The sequence below is a fragment of the Chelonoidis abingdonii genome, chromosome 2, assembly GCF_003597395.2.
Source record: "Chelonoidis abingdonii isolate Lonesome George chromosome 2, CheloAbing_2.0, whole genome shotgun sequence".
Taxonomy (NCBI): Eukaryota; Metazoa; Chordata; order Testudines; family Testudinidae; genus Chelonoidis; species Chelonoidis abingdonii.
In genome coordinates, this window is record NC_133770.1 from 140,021,046 (window position 1) to 140,027,321 (window position 6,276).

General features: G+C 58.7%; 1 pseudogene; it reads left to right on the forward strand.

Annotated features, from left to right (window-relative positions):
* The first annotated feature begins 1,778 nt into the window (after positions 1 to 1,778).
* On the forward strand, positions 1,779 to 4,758 carry LOC142046214 (protein maestro-like; annotated as a pseudogene).
* The last annotated feature ends 1,518 nt before the right edge of the window (positions 4,759 to 6,276 follow it).

The window sequence follows — 6,276 nt, forward strand, 5'->3', positions numbered from 1 at the left end:
CAACTGGGTCCCTCCTCTGTGTTAATTCCTTCCCTGCCGTCCCTCTGTCCGTCACAGCCAGACCAAGGCCATCTGGAGATTCCTAGGTGCAGACCCCACTCTGACCAGGGAGGTACTGCACATTCTGCTGTGGGACAGCCTGGAGAAGGGCCAGGCTAATACTAGACAGAGCCAGGACAGGAGCTGCCCCCAGCCAGCCAGGCTGCTCCCGGCAGTAAGTTCCCAGTGCTGGCATTCAGCCCTCTTTCCCGGCTGCATTCTGCACACGGCCACGGCCTTCTGACTGTATCTTGTTCCCTTCCAGATCACACGCGGCCAGTGGGAGCTGCTCGGGGCCCTGGGGCAAGTGGACATGCTGGAGGGACTCGAGGATGACCTGTTGGCCTCTTGCTTCCTCGCCATCGCCTGCTCCTTGGCACGGCACCTCTCGGGAGCCCAGCAGGACCTGCCCAGTGATGCCAGTCCCCGCAGGTAACATGTGGGGCTGATGGATTCCAACACCCACACAGTGTCTGTGCTAGCCCCGAGGAGGGGGAAGATTCCTGCTTGGATCCTTGTTGTCCAGGGACCCCCGATGCCTTCGGGGGACTGAGGGTTCTGATCAGCCAGGCTTCTTGTGCTTAGGAGCAGGCAGAGCTGCCCCAGATACTCAGGGTGCCAGAGAGCTCCTCAGAGTGGGCAGCTCATGGGGGCAGGGCTCAGAGCAGCAGGGTGTTCAGGGGGGCACTGCATGTACTTTTCTCCTCAAGGTCAGTTTCCTGGGCGGAATTGGGAGGAATTTTCACATCTTTGGAGGAGAGTGTAGGTCACATCGGCAGACACTCCCCCCACCTAAACAGTTGGCGGCGGGGGAACCAAAGGCAGAAGTGGAGCAGCTTCTATTCTCACCCTGATCCCTTCAGTGCTGCAGCAAGGGAGTCCTGCCCCCCCATGCCGCCCAGAGAGCAGGCATCCCCGCATCACCATCTCCTACCCCCTTTTCTTCCCAGCATGGCCATGCAGGCCCTGGTGCGGGTGCTGCACGTCAGGGGCAGTCAGCTAGCTGTGGAGCTAATGGACCAGGAGCGAGGCTTGCAGCTGCTAGAGGAGGCCCAGCCCGAGGGGTTCGCTCTTCTTAGCAGGTGAGGACAGAGGCTGGAGGAGTCACGTTCTCGCTCTGGAGCCCAGTGGGGCAGAGATGGGAGGGGGTGGCTGGGACCAGGCCGGATTCCGGCATGTGCAGGGTTGTCATGCACATGTCAGCATGAGCTCTTGTTCTCTCCCAGGGCCATTGTGATCCACTCAAAGCAGGCCCTGAAGAGCATCCCGTGGCTCCTCCTTCCCAGCCTCCAGGCCAGCCAGGAGGGCGAACACATGGCCTGCACTGTCCTGTTGGCAGAGGTAAGCCTGGAGGACTTGGGGGAGGGTTAAGCAGGCCCAGAAGCTGGTGGAACAGGAGGCCTATAGCTGGTCAGCTAATGAGAGATGGTCCTGATGGTACATTGCTTGTAAATTAATCCCTCTGCTGGGGGATCTGTGGTGGGGTTTGGGAGCACCCCACTGGAACCAGAGGGAGCGCTTTGCCCTGCTTGTGTCATACTGTGACACTGTTAAGCTCAGTGAAGCCAGCCTCTCATGAACAACAGTCAGTATAGATCTAAGTCACCCCCAGGCCCCTAATCATACTACCTTCCCCTTGCTCCGGCCAGGCTAGGACCCACTGGCCTCGCCCAGCCCTCTCTGACAGCTCCTTCCGGTCCCCCGGCAGCCCCCTGCTGATGGAGAAGGAGCCCGAGGCCATGCAGAAGCAGGTTGTGAAGGCCATGCTGCAGCAGACAGAGGACAGCAACACCCACATTTGAGGCAGAGCACTGCACGGCTTCAGGAATGCAGTGACTGAGTTCCCAGACAAGGTGAGTGTGGAATGGCAGGATACTAGGCAGAGAGGGCTGGGTAGGAAGCTCCTGGTTCCCCTTCTCCCCAGTCAATGGTCCCTATGGAGCAGACTGGGCTGTAGGCTTACTTGCCTGGACTGTGGTTACACTCAGGCTGACAGAGCGTTGCTCACCAAGTGGCATCCAACCCCTTCTCTGCAGGTCAGGAAGAAACGAGACCAGATCCTGGGAAGCTTTGTCCGCGCTGTATGCGAATGCTGAGACCCCTGCGCTGTTCTGGATGCCATGGAACGGCTCTGCTGGATGCTGCGGGACCTCAAGGCGTCTCTGAAGGTGCACGTTGCTATCCCGCTGGCCCTGCAGGCGAGAACGTTCTTTGAGGATGTAAGTACCAAGCAGGGCAGGCCCCATGGCGCTATAGGGCCCCCCATGGGGGGAGATGCTCAGGACCTGCCCTCATGCGGACAGGGCTCAGTGTCCAATGCAGGCATGTTCCTGGACTTGTGGGGCAGCTCAGCTCCTCTGCCCGAGGAGGCAGGGATAGAATCATTCCTGGGCCCTGGGCCCACAACTGTTCAGCAGCCCTGGGGCCCAGCAGGAAGGAGGGTAATTTGCAGAGAATTGCCCTGTCATTTGAACTAGCTAACACCTCTCCGGGCTCTGCATCTGCCAGGCTGATTCCCAAAGCATGTGAGGACCTGAGCCTGTCCCCCCTAACCACCCTGCCCCCCGTCTGCAGGAGAACAGCGGCCTGAGGCGGGCCTCCATGGAGCTCTTTGGCCACCTCAGCAAATTTGTTTGCAAGAAGTCGTCCCTCTTTAGGGTTGAGGTGGAGGAGAACATGGGGATGCTGCTCATTCACCTACAGGACGGGGATCCCCAGGTGGCTCAGGTGAGTGCAGCTGAGAGCTCATAGAGGCAGGGGTGACTGGGGGCATTATAACAACACGGCAAGGGTGGTGCAAACTCTGCCCTCCAAGCCCCAGATCTTCTCAGTGCTGGCTTGTGGCACCCAGGACAGTGACTCCCCCACTAGTCCAGCTCTTCCCCACCCCACACAGAGCTCTGCCAGCCCTCAGAGTGTAGCTGTGGGTTAAATTTGTGGGGTTTCCTTCTCCTCCTCCATTCCCCACAGGCATCTCCAGCCTCCCTGCCCAGCCAGACTCTCCGCAGCTTTGGCTCCATTTTACAGCCTGCCCTGTTTAGTGGCCAAGCTCAGGTCTATCTGTGGCCCCTAGCAAGTGACCTGACACAAGCAGGGCCTCAGGCCCTGCCCTCACTTGTCTGCTAGCTCCTGTGTGGGAACGACCAGCCTCCTGCAGCAATCCCCTCCCCCGCCCCACACTGCGAATAGCAGCCCCCAACAGTGCCTGTGATTGAGGGGAGGCCAAGTACGTTGGTAACCGGGCACTGCTCTTAATGGCCCGACAGGGACCCACAGGGAATGGCCCCTTCCCTGCTCCAGGAGTGTCCCTGCCCGGCCCCAGCGCTCAGGCCTGGCTTCCCTCAGCCCAGCCAAGCTGGAGATGGGGGCTGTTGGGGCCTGGGGAACAACTGTCAGGCCAGAGGAGGGTCTGCAAAGAGGTGACTCCTTGCTGCTCCGGCACAGTGGACTCTCCCCAAGCCAAGCAGAGCCTCCGAGTTGGCAGCCCGTTGCACTCAGGGAGGCTCACCCAGCTCCCTTTTCACCCTCTCCGGCAGACGTGCAGGGTGGCATTGCTGCACTGCGCACCCTTCCTCAGCTACCAGCCCCTGCGCACGCTTGTGCGGAGCCAGTTGGCCAAGAGGGTGGCCCCCGCCATCCCCACCTTCCTGAACGATGCCTGCAGGACCCTGGTGAGTGAGCTCTGGGGCGTGAGCCCTGCAGGACAGGGGGTGGGAGGACCTAGGTACAGAGGAGTTTCCCTCCTCCAGGGAGCCCCCTCACTGACTCAGCCCTATCCCCTGCCCTTGAGGATGGCTCCCCTACAAGTCAGCTCTGTCACATGGGAGGAGTCAAGGGGGAGAGGGCTCGGACAGCCAGGAGTTCCTCACGTCCATAGCAGGCAGCTCCCCTCAGCCTGGGAGGATGTGTGGCTTGGGACTAACTGGGTTCTTGGCTTCCCAACTCCAGGACTGCCCCAGGGAGGCTGAGCAAGAAGGCTGCCCTGAGAGCAGCAGCTGCCCAGCAGCTGATAGGTAAGAGAAGGGCTGGCGCTCTACTTCCTATTATCCCTCCCTGTCCCATGAGTCCAGGGCTCAGTGCCACATGCACACTCCCAGCTGAGGGGGAGGGGGCGAACAGGCCTCCTCTGCCCACACAAACCCACCCAACTTACCATCTCCTTGGGACAAAGGGGGATCCAAGGCTCCTTGCAGCCAGATGCTGGAGGGCTCTGCAGCCAGAGGTTCTCCTCTGTCCTGGCCCTGGGCAAGCCCAGCACCTGCAGCAGTTGCAGGCCCGAGGAAGAGATCCTGCCTCCCAAAGGTCTCACCCTGGTTCCCCTCCCCCAACCCCCAAGGCACTGGCTCCAGCCAGGTTCCCCTGCTGCCTGTACAGGGAGGGCAGAGATTCACAGGAAGCCCCAGCCCTCCCCACGCCAGCTACCACCAGCCATGCAGGCAAAGAGCCAGGGTAGCATTTCTGCCACACTGTGCTTCATGTCAGCGCCCAGTGTGTGCACAACACCTCTCCTAACCTTTGTGGGGCACGAGGCCAAAGGTAAAATGATCCCAGTAATCTTGGGGACTGACATTCCATCCAGCTGCTTCCCCTCCTCTGCCTGGATGGATTGGGGGCAGAGAGCACCTTGAAAAACAGAAATACAAGCGGTGGCTGGTGCCCTGCATGCTGTTAAATAACCAGGCCTGCCTGCCTCCCCTAGGATACATGATGGACAATTGAAGCCAGAGAAGAGCAGGAGGCTTGGAACGCCTGCCCTGCTGTAAGTCATGGCTGAGAGGTATTGCTGTGCTGGGAGGAGGGGCAGGGGGAATTTGGGGAGGGGTTCTAGGGGCAGCAACCACTTCGCACGGTGGCTGGGAGCCAGAACCCAGCTGGAGTGACCTGCAGAGTGTAGGAGCAGGGAGAAAGCCCTCGGGGCTGGTTCTGGGGTATCCTCTCCCCACCATATTTGCAACTCCCTGTCCCGTGGGGTGTTCCCATCCTGGTCCAGGAGTCAGAAGTGAGCCGTTCCTGGCAGGCAGGGAGCAGTGACAAGCAGAGAGGGGTGGACTCCACAAGAGGGAGGGAAACAACTTCTGATGGGAGACTCGGCTGCTGGAGGAGACTATTCCCCCTACTCCCTCACCAACTGCCGTGCAGCCGGCAGGGACTCTGAGCAGCCCCAGCCAAGGGCGAGGCTGGGGGTTGCTCCGAGCCTCATTTGGTGCTAACTCTGCAAACCCCAGCCAGGTGCTGAGCAGGCTATCCTAGGCCTGGGGCGTAAACGCTTGTAGAGGCTGCAGTCAGTCCAAAAAGGGTGGGCATGGGTTGGCGGAGTCGCAGGAGCTGAACTGCAGGCCGCAAGTTAACCCAGTGTCACTTCTTAAAGCCCCAATCCACAGAACAAGAGAGGAATAAGGCTGCTGCAGCCGGAATTTCCTTCACTCTGGCTGCAGTCCTGGGCTTTCCCAACGTGTGACCTTGGCTGTCAAAAAACTCCCCAGCTCCCTTTAACAAGTGGCTCTCCCCCCTACCCCCCCGCAGTCACTGCTGAGGACAAACTGCGGGGGGCCAGTTCTTGCTTAGGGAGAGGGAGTTTGAGCTCTTCACATTGGCTTTGTAGTGAAGCGAACTCCTAACCAGCAAGGCCACTAATAACAGCAAGAGCCAAGAGGTTATTTGAGCTAAACAAATTCTTTAAAAGAGGCAGGGTAGGGAGTAAACAGAAGCCTAAATTACAGCAGGTAGCATGTAAGCAGGAAAGTAGAAGTGCTAAGATGGCTTGTGAAGAGCAAATAACAAGGGATATAGACAAACACTAAAAAACACTTTAAAGAGATCAGAAGTCTGTGAAAGAACGGGGGAAATCGAGAAAGCGATTAATAATGACAAGGAGTTTGCTGAGAAGTTGATATTTTTGTGTGTGCATCTTCTGCCTTTATCACAGAGGCTGTTGGAGAGAGGTCTGTCCCAGACCGGTTCTCTTCTAGTAATAGAGGTACCATCGGGACTTGAGATAGCAGCAGAGGCGATCGCAGACCAAGCTGATAATTTACAAAGTAACCCACCCCCTCACTTCTTTGAGCTGGACTTCATCCTGCTCTTAGTGGTGTAAGGGCCCTTCCATCAATCAAACTCTAACCCCACCCCTTAACCCCTTACACTCCGCCCCTTGACCCCTTAAATGCTGCCCACCTGTCACTGGAAGTCCCGCCCCATGGGAGTATTACTTCTGGGGTCAAGGCGGACACATGAGCG